Source organism: Vidua macroura, chromosome 5, assembly GCF_024509145.1.
Source record: "Vidua macroura isolate BioBank_ID:100142 chromosome 5, ASM2450914v1, whole genome shotgun sequence".
Lineage (NCBI taxonomy): Eukaryota > Metazoa > Chordata > Aves > Passeriformes > Viduidae > Vidua > Vidua macroura.
In genome coordinates, this window is record NC_071575.1 from 44695366 (window position 1) to 44715518 (window position 20153).

General features: G+C 39.5%; 1 long non-coding RNA gene across 1 annotated transcript in view; it reads left to right on the forward strand.

Annotated features, from left to right (window-relative positions):
- Positions 1 to 2411: 2411 nt before the first annotated feature.
- LOC128808200 (uncharacterized) overlaps positions 2412 to 20153 on the forward strand; it is an 86274-nt gene continuing 68532 nt past the window's right edge. The window contains exon 1 of the long non-coding RNA XR_008437397.1: positions 2412 to 2564. This is a non-coding gene — a long non-coding RNA (uncharacterized LOC128808200). The remainder of the gene's footprint in view (positions 2565 to 20153) is intronic.

Consider the following 20153-nt stretch of genomic DNA (forward strand, 5'->3'; position numbering starts at 1 on the left):
GTAAAGAGAAGCAACACCACCTCCTATCAATCTATTGGTATTCCATGTTAATAGCTGCAGTGTTCACTAGCCTGCCTCAAATTGCCATCAGCAGCAAATCTGTGCACATTGCATTTTTCACCTGCCTTAGTGAGGGAGAGCCACTGGTAGTTTTCCACTTGCAGAGAGGAAACCAGACCCTAGAAAACAAGAAAATAATGGAACACAATCACACTTGAAATTTACACAGGCTCTGTCCACTCTTACCATCAACTAAAAAGAGGACACATTAAAAAATTGTCATTTCTAAATTGCCACTACATCTAGAATACCCATATACAAAATCCTAGCATCTGTAATGGTCTGATTTTTCTGTTTTCCTATTTTTGCCTCATAAATATCTGTGCTATAAAAAAAATGGTGGTATGCGCTTAACAGTAGACATAGTTTCAGTTTTTGGATCTGTATTAATCCTTTGAATTTCTCTCTCACGGTTTATTATGTCATCCAGATTTCACCCTGAACCATCTACTCTTTTCCATATGTTCTTAGCAGGAAATGTGCATGAGTTTAGAAACACAGCAAGACACATGATATTCAATAATAAGAACATTTCGAAGACACACAAAAGAAAAAAAATCCAAATGAAAGTTGTCTCTGGCTTCCAGCCTCATTCAGTCAAACAAGATATCCAATATTCCTTAATTTTTACAGTAAAATATATTTTAGTTTTCCTTTATTTAGCTGAGACTTTACTGTGGATACAGACTTAGAGACCGTTGTTTTATGTTTACTCATATTTAAGTTTTGTAATAATATCTAGTATCTCGAATCATAGGAGGTTTTACTTAAGTCTTATGCAGACAAAAGTAAACAATGCTTTAAAAGACAAGACTTTGTATATTGAAATTCAATGAATATAGGGCTATATGAGATGCCACAGCTTGGTTTATGAATTACATTGCAGATGCTATACATATATATATCTATATCAAATAACTTGATGTAACTGCCTGAAAAACTAAATATTATACACATCATATCAACAAGAAAACCGCAAATGATGTACAGGTAATTGTCTGAACTCAGAAAAATTATACCCATATACATTTTTCCCATTAAGAGTGAACTAAATAAACTGCCACAGACCTTGAGCATTCATCTCTTGTGACCCTGTATCTAGGAAGGTCATAGAAGAGTAAGAAAACAAGAGTTTGCTACTGCAGGAAAAGCAAGGAAAACCAAGTCTCCAGAGCATTGTAGGTTCATGTAGCAGGGGTGAAAACAATGGAGAGGGGAATGGAAAAAGCAGGACAGATCATGGAAGTTATACAAGCCAGAACTGTACACTGGGTCAACCAGGGATGTTCTGTAAGTATGTTTAGTCCTATAAAGCTTGGTTAAAAACTGTTTATTTGATCTCCATAAGAAAAAAATACGCAACAGGTAATTACTGGGGTTTTCAGAGGAAAATACTGGTTTTTTTCTATTCTGTTTTGTTTATTTACTTGTATGAAAATGTTTTATTTTATACCCTTCTTCTTCAATGTGACCACTGTGTAGTATTATCCCCTCCAGAAGTATCAGTCCAGGGACATGGTGCTATCAATGTGTTTCTGTCTTTGCTTGGTGGTGATGGGTCTCCAGGCAGGCAAAAAATGCCCACTTAATGGGGCAATCTGCTCAAGGGTGTCTGCAGAATTCAGAGTCTGAAGGGAACAGGGAGTCTGGGGCAGGAAAAGGGAATGGATCTTTGGCATTCTTCTCCTCTAACCCAAAGAAATACGTTGGAATTGTTTTTTGTTGCATCATTTAAAGATTTACCATAGGCATAAATGGTGCTACAGCCCTTCAGCTAGTAGGGCCTGATGTTAGTCTGGATGTTGTCAGCAGTGTTGGGCTGCACATCCCGTATCCACTTCAGTCCTAGCCCTGCCTGACATGCTGTCACCAATATGAGATCTACAGGTCAGCCTCCCCATAGGATAGAAAACAGCCAAGGGTGAACACCTCTAGAGTCTGCTAAGAACACTGGAGGCAAAACTTAACTATTCAGGCTGGAGAAAGTAAAATTTAAAGTTATTTACAGAAAAATGCTGTAATTAATGAATATTTCACATAATTATTTAAGGTAATTAGTAATTAAGGTTAAAATTTTTCACAGAAGGGGTAAAGATTTTGTTTAAGACCATACAGAGACACTATTTATGATTAGCAGTTCCCAGACTGTCTTCTGCAGACAGTCTTTTGTAGGGCATGAATCAGCAGCAGGCAGCAGATTGGCTGTACCCTGTCACCGTTATAATGCCGCAATCTCATGAGCCATGTTCTGGGTGCTCTGCCAGAGATTTTAAAAAGGTTTTTATGTCACTTTTCTTTCCTGATTTGAAGTGGGTTTAAGCCTGAGAAGGATGAGTCTCTGTTAGCAGCAAATCAGAACCATATTCACTATTGCAAAATATTTCTTTTTTTCCCCTCTTATTAAATAAGTCTTATATTCCAGAGAAGATGGATTTCAAGTACATGCCTGTACAAAAACATGAAATGAGCTGAAGCTCCTGCTCTGTAAAGTTCTTTGGACTGTGGTATGTAGAAAATTCAATTTTTTTCTGTGGATAATATTTTTGGTATTGTAACTGTGTAGTCTGTGTGTACCAGATCTGTAATTTTAAGCTAGCCATAGGCAAACATGGCAAGTCAGTACATGCATAAATCACTGTCTGTGACAGGTGTGGGCCACTGTAACAAAACTTCTATACCTTAAATTAGTCAAAAATACATGCCTTTCACTAAGCAGGGTCGCATTCTTATAAAAAAAAGATGACCATAGAAATCAATTGTGAGTTAATTTGGTATTTTAAAATGAAAGACATATGTGAAGCCAGGAACATCCATTGGTGAATTCACCAAAACCACATTTTTTAAATTGTTATTAAAATAACAAAAGATTTGCATCTCAGGGATGTAGCCTCCATTGTTAAACTTATTAGTTTGTTTGGCATTTTTTCTTTTCCTTTGCACACGGATAATTTAAAGTTCAACTATTGCTCCGCATATGTCCTGGCAAGGCTGCTGAGCAGCAAACACCCCCAAGTTCGGCCAGTGCTCCATTCCTCTGTTCCTCAGGGAGTTCTTGTTTCATGTGTTTTTCATTTTAAGTTCTGCCTTCTCGAATGCTATTTCCTCTCTTTCTGTTTTCACCAAGGTCAAAGAAATCTTTAGCAAATAAAAAATGTGAACATCCAGTCATCTACTGGAAGGGTGCCCATCCAGTGTCTAAATAATAAGTTAATAGGTTCATGGAGCAGTCCTCCCTACACTAAGTGCAGCACAGCTGAAACCTTCATCTGAGCACTTCTTCACAGCTAAATAGAGTACTTGTCAAATAGAGGGCTCTTTTGTCTTGATTGTGAACTGCAGAGAAATCAGTTTAGCAGAAATCACAGTTGTAGCAAACAAGACTCTCCCAGGCTGCTGAAGAACGTGACAGGGCACAGACCTTTCCCATTGGCTTTCACCCATCTACAGGCCAGAACTGCAGAGGCCCCTACACAGAGGAAAAATGATAGTAAGCGGTTGGAAAGCCCAGCTACTGAAAATATGTCTCATATTTTGATCATACTGCATGAAAATCATAGAGATTAAGATTCTATAGAACATATTCAGCATGTTTTGGGGTATATCTTGGGAAAATTACCTATAAAAAGAGAAAAACGTGAATTAATAATATTTGCTAGTGCAAGTAGATGCTGCCAGCTGCACTGCTGAAGCTGTCTAAAAGTCAAGAGTCACTACCTAACAGGATTTGTTACAGGAGATACAGTATTCATGGGGATCATTTGCCTCTGCAGAGACAAGAATGTATTTGGAAGTTGAGCTAGTCAAGCAATTAACAGCTACTGATATTTCTTACAAATCTGGGCTTACTTTTCATCAAAAGTGGGATTCAAGCTCATGCTAGTCCGTGGGAGACTCTACCAAGCTGAGTGTCTGAGCTGTGCATGAGCTGTAAAGGAAATCAGACGCAGAAGAGCACTCCTAGACTGATGCCTCTATCTTCTCCAACCACCTTGCTGTACCAGCTTCCACAAACTAATAAGGTTCTGTCTTGAGAGCATATTCAGGTTTACAGATGTATGTTCCAGAAACACAGAACTCTTCTGGTTAGAAACCATCCTGCTTCCATTTGAAGTAATCTGTGTCACAAAATGGCACCCATACTGGTCTTTGCTGCAGGTTCCCCACATGATACATCTGATCACATCTATGTTCTACATGGGCACATTACATATTGTGTCATCTGGCAATTAAATGGTCCATTCCTAATTCTTTTTTCATAGCTTCCTGCTTGGGGAAAAACTTTGAGTCCTAAAGTGCCTGACCTCACCTTTTGGGTTATTTAAATTCATCCTATTTCTATTATTTCAGTCCTGAAACTTATCCAATTCTTCCTGTACACTACACTCCTCCACATTCACACTACATATTGCATTATCAGAAAATTTCATGAGCACAGTACTACTTTTTCTGCCAAAGTTGTTAAAAATGTTAAATAGGATCAGTCCCTAGACACATCTTGGAAGAACTCCACTGGTAACTTCCTTTCAGTTTGGTATTTTTCCTTTCAACATGATTTTCATTTTTTTTCACCTCACAATTCTTCAGCTAATCCAAATTTTCTCCAGCTTAATGAGCAATTTCCTATGCAGCACTGAGTCGAGCACTTTCCTGGTAACTGAGTTATATCTCATACTCTTAAAAATGAAAATAATTTTTCAGGTTATTCAGACATGATCTACTTTTGCCACTTCATTTGCATCTTTGTGTCCTTATTTGCTTATATCCAACATGCATTTTGAAATTTCATATATTCTTGAAGCCAGACCTGTGGTTGATGAGACTTTTCTTCCTTTTTTTCTTAAATTAGATCCAACGCTTGCTTTTTCAAGGAAGAGCTTTCATCTCCAACAAACACATTCAAAATCTCTGTTAGCAGACTTGCAGTTTCTTTAACCAGTTCTTTTTTCCAGGATGTGTCTCCGCTGCAAGCTGACTCAGTCACATTAATCTCTTCAGATTTTGGCGTCCACCTCAGATGTGGTTAATTCCATTTCCATTCACATATTCCCATTAGCAACACAGTCTTGTTTAACATCATCATCCCTGTTGAAATCTGAGCCAAAATATTCATCTTGGGGCCATGTCTGTATTATCCTCAACTTCACCATCTTCGCTGAACAGTGCTTATAAATCATCTTCTTGTTTGTGTGGCTAAAAAAATCTCTATTTGATTTAGCTGTGTTTGAAAAATTCGACCAAGTTTGTCTTTTGGCAATTCTTATTTAATCCATACACCTCCTGACCTCTAAGACTTAATCCTGTTAGCTGAACATTACTCTCTTTTTCCTTTCTGTGTATGATGTCTGCTTGTTCTGAATAGGTTATTTCTGAGCTGGATAATCATCCAAGTAAGTCTAGATCCCTTTCCTTGATTTCAGTTGAGGCCCCAGAGAAAAGCTGCACCTTTGTCGTTCAGAAATTCCAGCTCACTATTACACTCAAGTTCATAGAGTTCCCAGTTCAGTGAACTGCATGTTTGAAACTGAAAATGGTCGTTTCATTTTCAGCTAGAACTACCTAGTTTTACCTCATTTAAATTAGTCAAGATGTCTAGATATGGTACAAGCAGTTCTTTTCCAGTGTCCAAAGGTGTAATCCAAACTACATCTAATTGAATGATCTGTATCTGGTTTAAAGTTTACTTGCTTAAAAAACTGTCAGCTATCTCAAATATTAACGTTAGAAGCCATATTTCTGGTAGTCCTTCCAACAGGAGTGGAAATGCAGAGATTTCTATCCAGAATTTGAGTTGGTATAAATCTGTGTTGCTCTGATGAAACTAGTTGAGCTGCAAAAATTTTAGCACACTCTTTGTCGTGGCAAACCAGATCAAACACATGATAAGCACAGCACACTTTGGTTTAAAGAGCTGCCTCATTCTCTGCGAGCTTTCACAACCCAGAAGGACTTTTTATGGCACCATTTATAAGCCTTATCCCCTACAGCATCAAATAAGGACACTCCTATCACTCCTGCTGCCATTGAAAAAGCATCTCATGTAATTTATTGTCTTTCATTTGCTTGCAAAAGAAGCAAGGAAGTTTCATTAAGTAGGTGGGAGAAGCTCAAGGCCCTTTTCACACTCACATGTTTTCTCTTTGTTGCTGTTTGTACAGGTGCAGTGAAAAAGAATCAGAGGGCGTATTCATAAAGACAGGACTTGAGAAATGCCACTTTAAATTGTTTGAAATTAAAGGTTTTGGTAGCTCATAAACAGGGAGCTGTTTTTTCTCTAGGACTGCAAATCTAAATATAAGGAGCTACCTTCATGTACAAATACATTTGACATACACATATAACTACTATTAACATAGTCTGCCCTTGTGGATTGTGGGAACAGGCCCTTTTCATTTACGCTCGCTGAGAATTTCAATGCCCAAAAAAAAAAAAAAATTAAAAAAGAAAAAAAAAGAAAGAAAAAAAAAATAAAAGAGAGATTCTCACAATCAACCAGCTCATTTTGTATGTTGAAATGAAAGTATCCAATGAGCATGTCAGGAAGCCTGTATTCCATCCAAGCTGACCAATTTAATGCGTGCTGTAAGCATACATCCAGACTAGCATCTGGAAATCTTAAATGAACAGAGATAGACATAGACACCCTTACACTCTGGGAAATAGTTAAAGTTGGAATAAGAGCACGTTTGTGGACCAGATCATCAGCTGGTATAAATCAGTACAGCTCCAGTCATTCCAAAAAAGTAACGCCGGTTTATATTAAAGTGCTAGCTGGCTCCTGTAGCTTTCCTTTGTGATTAATTTCAGTGCAATCATTTGCTGGAACATGCTTTTGGAACAAGTTTCCTGAAGCATTACTTTTACAAATCTCTTGTGTGCTCTTGGACCACTGCCTGTAGCACACCCTTCTGTATTAGGTCTGCTTTTCTCCAAACAGAAAGCTCAAAATTTGGGATTTTTTTTTTATGATCTCTTAAAAATAAGATGAAAACCAAATTTTTGCCGAGCAGTTACTTTACACTTATCACTTTTGGATCTTCTATGGCGTCTGACTTTGCATTCTTTGCCACTCTTCGATTAGATGATCCCTAGGACAATTAATGGTGGTATTTTCCATTCCTTGTGTACCACAGAACCCCACTGGATTTAAGAGTGGAAATCCATCCCCATGGTAGTGCAGAAGTATCCACAGGCTGCTGTGAGGTGCCTCCAGTTGCTGATGCAGTTCTGCCCTGGCTGGCACCATCTCACACAAAGCTCTGTAAGTGCCTGGCACTCAAGGAGCCACCACAGCACAGGTCAGCACAGCCAAGGCTCCTACACTCTCCTTTTTGCAAACCACTTTTGGAGGTCCCCAGAGCTGGAGTCTTTTGCCATGGGAGGGTGTACAGGTGGCCCTGTCAGCTTTCCACTAATGTGTCAGACCTGCCAAATTTCCCTGCCTGAACGCAGTAGTCCTGATGAGTACCCTCCTGCTTGGACCTCAGGCACCACACCTGGCCTCCTCCTGCCTTGGAAAAACCTGCATCACCCAGCTTCGGGCACCATAAGAGAGAAGCCACAGCACTGCCTTGTGGCTGGGGAAGTGTCACCACAAGAGACACTCAAAAGCCCCTTCACTGGAGCATACAGTTCCACCTTGCAGCCTCATGCCCAAGCAGTCTGTGGTGAAATACAGCCAGGTCTGCTCTCAAGGCAAACAATCCCTGAGAAACCAGTCCTCACAGTTATCATGCAGTTCCCCAGCCATGGTGGCACATTTTATTTTCTATGTATTTACCACAGAAAAATAAAAAGGGGCAAAATACCTAAAATATCACATACATTCATACATTTCAGTTAAGCAGTCTTTGAAAAAACACACACACTTGTGAGTTAGTTCATCACAGTCTGTGTTTCATTTACCTCCTTCCCCAGCTCCCTTATCTCTTCCTCCAGACCAACCAGAACCTACAAACACATGAAGAAATGTAGGGACCCTATGTGTACAAGGTCATGAGTTTTTTAAAGGCCATGGTAACTCTTAAAATATTCTACAACAGCATCTCTCTCAAAATGTGGGAATCCATTGCTCCTGCAGGAAGGAAGGCTCACAATAGTGTTCAGGATGATGGCAGCAGTTCAGTTGTCCTTGGTAACCCACAGACATCTCATATTCCCCATTACAAGGGGTAAGTACAAGGCTGTAAAGTCTACAAGTGTTCAAAGACACAAAGGACTTGCTAAAAGCCCTTAAGTGTTGACAGAGACTCATTTCCTTCAGGGCACAGGACTAAATGCAGATATGTGCAGTCTTCTGGTTATGAGAAACTGAGCTGACGCAATATTAAGGATGATGCCTCAAGAAATGAGCCAAAAGTGTACTTCCCCACACAACACCTACCAGAAGCACAAGATGCGATTTTCAGTGCTCAGAAAGACAAGGAAGATTGTTCCTTCAGTGTTATCCATTCTTCCCTATGACAGCAACTTTTAGAATTACTTTTTCTGGGTGCTTTGGGTTTGTGTTTCCAGGTCCTGATTTGCAGAAGTATTAAGTATTCATATGGAAATCTCCATCTGGAATATCCCAAATTTGACTAGATATGACCCTGAAAGACCTGATCTGATTTCAAAGTCGGGTATAACTTCAAAATTGGCCCTGCTTTAAGCAGGGGGGTGGATCAGATGGTGCCTTCTAACCAGAACTATTCTCAGACTTCAGCTGCCACTGCAGTCACTCGGAGCTCTGCCTTGAACAGACGGGCTCCAAAAAATCAGAGATTTTCTGCTCAGCACCCAAAATTATTTGGGACTTCTGAAAATATTGCACGTAAACACTGTATCTATAAAATGGAGCAAATAACACCAGCAAAATTAATGAACTAGGATTAAGAATTGCTTTTGAATCTCTCAGCTATTATTTTACAAACATTAGAAAAGACTCTGAGGAAATCAGAAATTTACTGCTGAGACCAGGGCTGGGGTAATGTAAAGAGACAGAGCTCTTCATGGAACCATGATTTTTAAACACAAGACTGAAAACTCATTCGTTAAGCCCTGTCTGTTCAGAGTTGTTTCTCTGAAGCATGGCTTCTGTGCAGCAGGTAGTACATCTCTATGGAATTGAAAACTGTAGCAGGCTTTCATTTTTTATTTTGTGCCCAACAGCATTTATCTTTTGAAAATTAAGTTTTAGCAGGCCATTCCAATCAACTAGATACAATTTTACATCAACATTGAAACAGCTTTTTTTTTTTTTTTTTTAATTGCCCTGTTAAACTTCCAAGTATGAAAATGGAGGTCTGGATGCTTACAAGTACAGCAGATACCTTGAGTTTGAGTCAGAGTCAGTGACTAGTATTAACAGGGTACTATGGAAGCAGAAGGAAATGCTCTGGAGTGTAGACACACATATGTACCTAAGTAAAATCTACTTCACTCAGCAATTAATCAGATTAAGAAGTCTACTGCAGTAACCGAGATTTCATTTAACATATTTCTCATGGATAACTACTAGCAGTGATAGCAGAAACAAGCCTTCAAGACTAAAAATAGAAAGCATCCCTATTATGAGTTTTGCTTGAAACTCAAAAATGAAAATACTGAGAGAACAAGAGAATGGGAGCCTAATAAAAACACCCCTCTTTGCCTCTCTCTCTCTGAAATGCCATGCTGAGAAGCAGCACTTTCTTTCTCTGGCAAACAGAAATCTTTGTGCCTGACCGATAGAACAGGAGATTAAAAGGATACAAAGCATCCAGCTTCCCAATACTTACATGGGTTGATGATTTAAATAACAAAGTTTGAAGAATTTGGCGCTTAGCAAACTTGAACCTTGCTCAGGCTTTTTTTTTCATCCTCAATAATAAGTTTAGAAAAAGTTGAAAAAATAAATATTTTCCCTGTAACACAACATATAAACAACATCTGCACTTTGATTGCATTCAAAACACTTTTGGAATGAAAGGTTCTTCCCTTCCAGTGTGCTTCAGTGGAGGACAAGTCTCACAGAGATTGAGCTGTCTGGTTTCATTGTAAGGTTGCTGGCAGAGACTGGGGGCAGGATTGACATTGCATTAATCAGCTGGCCCATGGGCCCTCCCACCCCACTCTACCATAAGACGTACTGGCAATGGATCTGAGGAATATTGGCATTATCTCAGTCCTGAAGACCTGAAGGCAGGGTCTCACCTAAACTGCAGGTGAAGTGAAACATTTAATTGCACAAATAAAATACACATTTCTCTGGCATTCAGACTGTCTGAGAGATAACTATTTAATGTATTGCAAACTCTGTTGCTAATATCTGAATTTAACAAACATGACTACAGAAAAGACAGACTTTCTGAGGTATTTTAGTTTGTTAATATTCATAATACTAATAATATTTAAATAATAGAGATATATTAACAGATATGGATTAGTTGATCAGGGGCCTCAATCTTATTTATGTATCTTCCATAGGTGAAAATAGCATCAATACAAGAGTGTTATGGCATGCAGACCCAGTTGATGCTGGGCCCACAGGAAGCTATGCTCCACATGAACTTTATTGGGCTTCCAGAGTAAAGAGAGAACAGTGCATCACAGTTACATCACCTGGCACTTTTTAGCAACTGGTCCTTCCTGATGCTTTATTTTAGCTGACTAAATTGCACTGCAGCAGCCTGCAGAAATTTGGAGGCCTCGCAAGATCAATTCCATGCAAATTCTTTAAGCCTGTGTCAGTTTGCATGCTAAAAAGTTAAATACTCACTTGACCATGATCACAATCTAATTGATTAGTTCCTGTCTTGCTTGATTGCATTGCCATTTTAACTCAAAATCAGACATAACAGCTAAGATGGGAGCCATCAAATGACTTTTTAACCAGCACCAGTTCCTTTGTTTATCAACTTTGACTACAAAAACAGTGGCAGTCAAAGCTGTAAGACTCTGTATTGGTCTTCTTGATGAACAGGAAGAGCTGCTGAATTTGGCATCATCTCACTATAAACACACTTGAATGAGAGACTGGATACCCAAAGTCCAAAGAAATACTGTTTGCAAACAATAAGCAGCACTAAAAGCAAAACTTTGAGCTCAGTCTATATATAGTTCTTCAATCCAGGTGGAGTTTAAACCAATATTTGGCCATGAGACATATTCCCACAGAGTGATTGTGCAAGTATTACAGATTTTAACAATGTTTATATAAACAACATGAAATGTGAGATAAAGAACTTGATAATTACATATCACTTTTAAAGATACAAGTGAACTGTTTAAGTCTTTCAAATCAAAGTCATAATGGATTACAGTTTTATATGTAGTCAAAACAGAGATTTGAGGAATATGGGGTTTTTATGGCTTCTAGATCTATTTTTAAATATTTTTAAAAATAAAGAATCCCATCATTAGTTCTTTCAATTACTGCATCACATAGTGTTTTTTACAGGCTCTAATTATATCTTAGATCGAAATTCAAAACACCTGCTCTTGTGGATCACACTAATTTCAGCCTCGAGTATTTTCATACAAAGAGCTATAATCAGAGAGAACCAAGTGATTTCCTATTCTCTGTACCACTCCTTCTCAGCAGTGTACAACTAGAGACCTCCATTTCCTTCTTATTTTTTGTGTTATGATTATTACATCTTTATTCAAAGATTACTTTTTATTGCTGAAAGATATAATATTTTTACTTTGATTTTAGTCAAAGCATTTAACGCAGATATTAGTTTTTAAAATAACAGTAATTTTTATTTGAAATAGCAGATGAATAGTGCAGCTTTATTCTGTTAGTTCCCCTTTTCATTTCTGTGCAGCTAATATAAATACTTTGTTCCTGGCTTTTAAGAAAATTGGTCTTTGAAAACCCTGTAATTTGAGTTCAGGGATTTAAATGGGAATACATATTTACTTGAAAGATCGTTTTTGATGTGCTTGGTTCTCTGTCATTATTCATGCACTTCTCTACACTTTAAGGGTGTGATCCAAAGTCCATGGAGCCAATGGGAAGACACACAGTTTTCTCTGGAGTGTGTGTCAATCTCTAAGTACTGTATGAAGAAAAGGAATTATTGAAATGTCCATTCTATCACAGTAAAATAGGGATATCTTTAAAAGTACTTATTCTTTGATGAGCACAAGATCCAACCCTTTGCCAGCTACACTGGTTTTAAGCTAATAGGACAACACTATAGGACTCAATAGGACTATGAAGAGCCAGGGTAGGGCACTGAATCAGGTGCAAGACAGCCCTCTGAGGCCCTCCAGAGCAACTCAGTTACTCTGAATTTTATGCAATGATGTATTTTCAAATAACACTGCCTGCTGAAGCTGTGGGGGTGGCCAGCAGTTTTGCACCAGAGCTGCTTATTTTGTTCCTCCTTCATGCTGTGCTGGAACTCACTCTCTGCTCTGATGCAGAGGGCAGGTTTCTGAAGGCCCATGAAAAGGCACCTGGCTCTTGTTCCAGAGTATACTAATGCAATGAAAATAGATATAATGGCATCAGACTTAAAACAATCTTTTCAGAAATCTGGTGAATTTATACTCTATGCTCCTTACTGTAATTAATTAGCTGTGAAAGTATTCATTGGTATTTTTCTTCCCTTTTCCATGTCGTGCATTAGAGAGGTAGGGAAGATAAGCTCTTTGTGGAAAAATTCAAGCCCTCCATATGATAAAATGCCACATGCCACTGGCATGCACCAAATCCCTCTAGTTTTCCCCAAACACTCAAAGAAATGTGTGCCCGAGTGTTGTACAGTGAGCTTTCCATCATTTGCAGACAGCTGTTGTGTTTGAAGATAAATAGTAACATGGGCCAGAGGTATCTACTAGAATCTCACAGGCGAGTGTAGTAGCTCTGATTAACCATAAGGTCTTTGCTGCGTTCAGCGTTTTCCAGTAGCACTTTCAGCTCTGTTCACATGCACATAGTCAGCTCAGCTCTGTGACTGCTGTGGGAGAAGACCTTCCTGAATGGGCTAGAGTGCAAGGTTATGTGAAGGAACTGAGACAGCACTGTGGCATTGGTCCCACATTCCCCTGGCTCTGGGAGTGCCCACCAGCTCACAGCACTGTGCCCCAGTTAATAAAGGGTAAGTTTGGGTCAAGGACCAGATTTGTTTTCTGTTGTCCAGAGTTTCCAGTCTTGCAGGTATCTCAGGACAATTGAAGCTTGCTGGTACCTCCTGTCAGCCAGCAGTAGAGCAGAGCCCAGCAGCCACCAGCACAGAGAAACCCAGAAGGAGAAAAATAATTATCAGTGGCATTTAGAACAAAACAAGTAATGCAAATTTTTTGCATAGGACCCAGGGCTTTGTTTCACAAAGTCTCACCTCTGTGCGTGGTAGATGCATGAAACTTGATGTCTGCCTACTGGAGCTGAAAGTCTGAGTCAATCCTGCTGAGATTTAAGCCAGTGGTTCCAGAGAGTCTAGGTGTATCAAATGTGGTGCTTACATGACTAAACTACTTCTTCAGCTTTATTTAGCTGTGGCTACTGCCATCAAAATAAACCATATGTTGCAAATCTATTCATTATGCATTTGTGGTGGGTTGACCATGGCTGGAAGGCAAGTGCCCACTAAAAGTCACTCTATCATTTCCCTCCTCAGATGGACAGGGAAGAAAAAATAGAACAAAAGGCTCATAGGTCAAAATAATGATAGGGAGAGATTGCTGGCCGGTTACCGTCGCAGGCAAAACAGGCTTGACTTGGGAAAATTAGTTTAATTTATTAGCAATCAAATCAGAGTTGGGTAATGAGAAATAAATACCTAATAATTATCTTTATATATATGTAAGTTAATAAACCTTAAAACACCTTCCCCTCACCCTTCCCTTCTTCCCAGGCTCAACTTCACTCCCAAATTCTCTCCCTTTTCCTCCCCAGTGGCTCAGGGGTGTGCGGAATGGGGTCTGTAGTCAGTTCATCACATGCTGTCTGTGTTGCCCCTTCCTCCCCAGGCAAGAAATCCTTACAGTCTTTCCCAGCTCCAGCTTGGGTCCCTCCCATGGGAGAAAGTCCTCCATGAACTTCTTCACCATGAGTCCTTCCCATGGGCTTCAGTTCTTCAGGAACTTCTAGAAGCTTCTCACAGAAGCCACCTCTGTACCAAAACCTGTCCATGCAAACCTAATACAGGATTAATGCTTCTTTTGATGGGAAAGTCTTTCTAAAAACAAGACAAAACTGCTTTAATTTGTTAGCTACACAGCTTAAAAAACATCTTTTTTTTTTTTTTCATAGTAGAAATTAAAATGAAACTGATGTTTATAATTTGGAACTTACTGCCACAAGAAAAGTCTGTCTACCAACTAGTAACTGGAAACATTAGTAAATTAAAAAGATAACATAGAGGATATTGAAAGAAATAAATAAATTGAAGCTGTGCACAAGTAGTAAGTGTCTTCTGTCTGACAGGAGTCCTTAGAGAGCAATACTGTGGCATTTTCCAGAATTAAATTGCATTATTAGAAGAGCTTTAAATTAAGCTCCTACCCGTGACCTTTAAACACGGTGATTGCCATTATGCCTGCTGAGGAGGTTGTGGAGGGTTTGGAAACCCTGTGTAAGATTGATGGGTTATAATACGTAATCAAGTATAGCTTCATTTAGCACAGCTGTTGAACAGAGGGTCTAACACCAGGTTATCACAGGGAGTGCCCTGTCTTTTCTTCCAGACAAATCAGTGTTAGCAGTGGGAGGCAGGCTTGTTAGTGCAATGGAAAACAACACAGTGTCTTCCTGATGAAAGAAGATGAGGAATTTAACAGACATGCTCCTCCTTTAGAGAGTGACCAGGAATAAAAATTTTACCCCACTACTCATGCAGAACCACATGTTGACAAAAACATGTGTAGCTTTGGTCTCAAAGCATTTCTCTAGGCACAATCCAGAATAAAAGCAATCTAGAAGACAGTAAAACATAATAAGCCAAATACACTGTGGAAGTATGTTCACTTAGGTGAGGTAAGACCTCATGCAATGCATACTTAAAATAAAAAATACTAAAAAAAAAAATCAGTAAAATTTTTAAATAAAGGCACAGAGGTAAAAATATAAGTTTTCTTACTCTCCATTACATTTTATTCTCAAGTGTATACCTACTGACATTTGTACACCCATCTTATGCCTTTGCGCTGGTTTTGTCACCCACAGGAAATTAAACTCCAAATAAGCCACTTACCTTCCTTCACTCCTTCTGGTAAGGGAGGGACAAAAAGCAGAGATTATGGGTTAAGATAACAATTTACTAAAAACACAAAGCAATGGAGTAAGGCACACACAACAACAGCAGTATTAATAGCAAAAGTATACAAAAAGAGAAGGTGTTTTAACCACAAAAGGATGCTTACCACTGGGAACAAAGCCAGGAGAGCAGTCACTCCCTGTAGGTCATGTCCATGTGTTCCCAGACAAAGGCAATATGGTGACCATTCCCATGTGTTGCTCCCATGGTCATTGGGAAAAAAAGGCAGGAAGGCAGGGGAGCTCCTGCAGATAATGTTTCCTGCCCCCCAGCCTGAAAACAACAAAAAACCATGACAAGCCAGCTCCCCAGAAGCTGGGTTGTCCAAGAAGGGGTCACTCCACCACTCTGCTGGTGCCTCTGGTGCACTTCTAATGAACTAGTCCTGTGGAGTCTCCCCACGGGGTTTTCCTACCACTCCACTCTGCTCCTTTTGGCTCTGCTCAGCTGGGTTCAGCTTCACTCCTTTCCTGGTTGAGGTGGCCCCCACCACCATTCCATTCTCTGCCAGCAGCCTCCTCACTGGCACTACCAGTTCAGCACTACGCTCAATTTACATTTTTTGCCACTGTCCCATTCAGCACCATGGCCTATCTTATGTGTTACAGAATTATCTCCAAGTGCCAAAAAAGGAAACAATTTGGAGAAATAAGAAAAGGAAGCACTTTGGAGAAATAAACAAGGCCCCAATGCACTGTGTGGTTATGAGAAGCCAATTCTGTAAATGTGCTATGCAACCTATCCCAAAGGCTGTTAGCTCTCATCATAGAAACCAAAGCTTTGGGTGAGTACAGGAGACAGAGATCTGAGAGGGGTTGACTTGTCCCATTAAAGTCCCAACTCTTCTAGTGGCCCAGATAGGAGACACAATATCCTGACTTGTCTGACTTTCCAAAACAGGGTTAGAGGAAGTCAAGGCCAAAATAATCTATTTTGTACTATTCACACTGAAAGCAAACTGCATGGACTGTATGACCTCCTTCTGGCATGCAGAGAGCATTTCTCTGGAGTATCTGACTCTTCAGGAGTGCTGCCACTTGTGCTCTGCTGCAGAAACCACAGCTGTGGGTTCAGACCACAGTGTCATGCCTGAAGACTTCCCTCTATCCAGCTCTGCCAATGCTCCTGACCAGTCTCAGGCTCAGAATGACCCAGTCCTTGCTGTCAGGTTCACTCATCAAACATAAGTGCAACCTGAGCTCACAGGTTATTAAATACATCAAAAACTCTACTGATACCTCACCCAAACACATTTTGTGTCAAGGGCAGAAATTTGAGCCAACAAGATGTGGTGTGGTGGCTGGTTCTAGTGTTTGTGTGACAGGTTTTCAACTGGCATAACCAGGACAACTGTACTCTACTGATAGTATTGTGCATATTGTGTCAATAATAATTATTGTACATTTTTTTAATCAGTTCAATTTCTAACTAATCAAGTAAAGGTAGGCAAAGCCTGAAGCATCACTTTCATACTTTAACACTATATTAGGCAAGAAATCTCAAATTGTTCACTGAGTCTTTCAACTAAAAAAAGTATGCGCTCCAAATTCACATGGCCTACCATCCCACATAAGCTCTACTTCCTACTTATCTTCCTACCTACTTTGAAGGATGAAAACCAGACAGTAAAATAATGTGGGATTTAGAATCTGTGAATCTGGGCTTCTGTGAAGATTACAGAGATAGGAACTAAAAATATTAACAGGTTAAGTTGTATTTGCCAATGGTCACATTTGCAAAAAGAGATCTCAGGGCTGGTCAAGCAGAATGTGCTTTTCCCAAACCCCTGCTGGGCCTGAACCCCTGGTTGTCCTGTATATGACACATGATGGCGCTCAAGAAGGTCTGCTCCACTATCTTCCCTGGCACTGAGGCTGACAGGCCTGCAGTTCCCTGAATTGTCCTTCTGACCCTTCTTATAAACGGGCATTGCATTTGCCAACTTCCAGTAACATGAGACCTCTCCCATTGACCAGAACTGCTGATGAATGATTGAAAGTGGCCTGTTGAGCTCTTCTGTCAGCTCTCTCAGTACCCTTGGGTGAATCCAATCCAGCCCCATGGACTTGTGAGGGTCTACATTGCATTGCAGATACCTGACCATTCCCTCTTGGATTACGGAAGCTCAGTTGCCAGAGTAAGTTGTAGCCAGTGTTTGGCCCTTCTAGTTTTCCCCCTGCATGACTTCACAGAATCCTTGTAGATCCCTGATCTTCCTGCCCCTTTTTCCAGAGGTTATTAACTCTTTTTTTTCTCTCTGAGTTCCAGCCAAAGCTCTCTGTTCAGCTAGACCAATCTTCTTCCCCACTGGCTCATCTTCTGACATATTGAGAATATTTTTGACTTCTGGTTTCTCACAGTTGAGGGAAAAAGTCTATAAGAATTCACTATAGTATTGGCAACAACATGTATAATAACCCTGTGCCGGTTTTGACTGCTGTTACTCTTTTCGTCTATTATCAGTCATGATCAGACAGAGGTCTTGTGGTCATCTGTTCCTGAGCATATGGGATAACTTTAAGGAAACCTAGACATACTTCTTTCTACCTATTCCACTGACCTCTGTTGGCCATAGAAGAATTAATTTGTTTTTGTAATGGTGTTCTGCTGGAAGTGTTTTGCACAGATTCTTCACTTCTCATTCCCCCATCACCAACATTTTTGTCATGGTATTTTTATCCAGGTGTTCTTTTTTTTTTTTTTTTTTTTTTTTTTTTTTTTTTTTTTTTAATTTGCTTGTTTTAATATTATTTCAGTAGAGATGTAAACCGACATATTAAACCTGAAGTCTGTTTAGCTGCATATCTAAGGCAAGCTTAAAGAAGAACACTGCAATCTTCTTCCTGCTCCTTTCTGCATCTCACAACAGCTTGCTTGCTGTGCAGCCAAGTTTTAATTGTGTCTTGGGTTTTGTAGGTGAAGGTGGAATACATTGCCCTTCAATCACTGGACTGTTGTTAATTTCTCTGTAGAACCAAAGTTATTCTAGCACTGGAATTAACACTAATACAGAGCTGCTTCTGTTCTTTGCGTGGGATGCAATTTTTTTTCTCTTTATATTGCATCCATATGCAGTGCTTTCTTGTTCTGAGGAGGTTTGTCTTCCCTTTACATTGGGAGGAGGGAAAAAGTGCATAAAAATCCAAATCCTAAAATGTGTTCCCTTGTCCAACTTGGGTCAGAAGGAAAAAAATATTTGGCAGTTTTATTCACCTTTCCAGAGCAAAAAAGCATGTACTTGTGTAGCAGAAGTAGTACTTGATATGCACTGCTATTAGTAACAGCACAAAGCAGCTTTGTAGGCATTCATATCCAAGTCTGCTACCCAAGTGTTTGTCCTTGTAGACATCTGATTGAACTGAATGATTTATGCCTATCTGCTGTGAAAATCTGTACTATATTCTCATTGTCTGCTTTCCTCACACTCTTCTGATGGTATCTTTTTCTGTTCTTCCCATCACAATAGTATACTTACAATACATTGATGCGCAGTCTTTCGTGAGTGTCCTGTCCATCCTTATTTGGATATTCACTAGCTGATATCAAGTAATCAACAGATAGCCATTTCGGGAGAAATGATACTCTCTAGATGAGATTTTCAGATGAAAGTCATGAAGCCGAAAGGTCCTAAGTGTGTATAAAACTTGTGATGTTTCACATGTTCAAATATTTCAGTCATCTGAAATTCAGTTTATGATTCTGCTGAAGGTAACTGTAGGCTGGGGATCCAGATGCTGCTTTTGCTTCAGAGGAGTGAGAACCAGCTTTGTGGGACAGTTTACATATGAAGCCCAACAGCTGTACAACTTCTGCTGTCCTTTGATGTAGCTGTCAGCCTCTGAGACATGTCTGTACAGATAGTGGCAGTGGGATTGGAGATTCTGGGGGACCATCTAGATTCTTAGACCTTGTGCATCTGATTTAACACCTTAGAGGGGAATGTCTCTTGGCCTCCCACCCCCACCCCCTTTTTCCATAAGAATAGACTAGTACTTCTAGGAATAAGTGTACATAACTGTGTCTATCCCACTAGAGACATTAAGAAAGTATGTGAAGTCCCAGAACTGAATGCATCCTGCATTTTTTGTTGGCAATCAAATGTAGGAATTGCCAAGTCTTTAGGGCCTGCAAGAACGGATCCAAGGACCTCCAATCCTCCACCTCTCAATGTCATATGTGTAATCAGAATGCCCAGATATACTTTGTCACATCTCATTTAAATTCAGAAGCATTAGAAATATCTTTCCTTCATTGAGGAAAAAAAAAGACAAGGCACCTCTGGTTCAAGAAAGTTGTTTTAGGAAATAATTTGGGATTATGTCTCAAATATAAGGTTGAGATTTCAAATATTTTATCACTTTCCCATTTGTTATATCCTAATGTTATTTTCACAATACAATGATGAGATCATTCTCCCATTGACAGTCAAGCTTCAAAGTGGATAGTATAAGACTTCATAGTCTGGATTTTGAGTAATTGAAGGCATACTGGTGGAAAAAGTGATAAAATAATGGAAGTAAAAAAAAATCAAGAACTGTTCATAAAAAACTACCATGTCTTCCTGGGAAAGTGCTAACTAGTTGACTGCTGAAAGATGGCAATATATTAGGACAAAATATCATCATGGACTCCTCAGTTTGATTACCCCTTCTCTAAGCATCTGCAGGAAATTATCACAAATGGGACACTGTTATGGATGAACCTTTGCTCTGTCTGGTAAAACTGATCTTAAATCCCTGTGACTTCTTTACTCTGATGTCATGCTGAGGTACCACCACTGTACCACTATTAATTCAGGGCATTTACAGTGTCATAAAGCTGACCTAGTGAAATGCAGAATTAAGCCTGACAATGGCAGAACAGTAACTT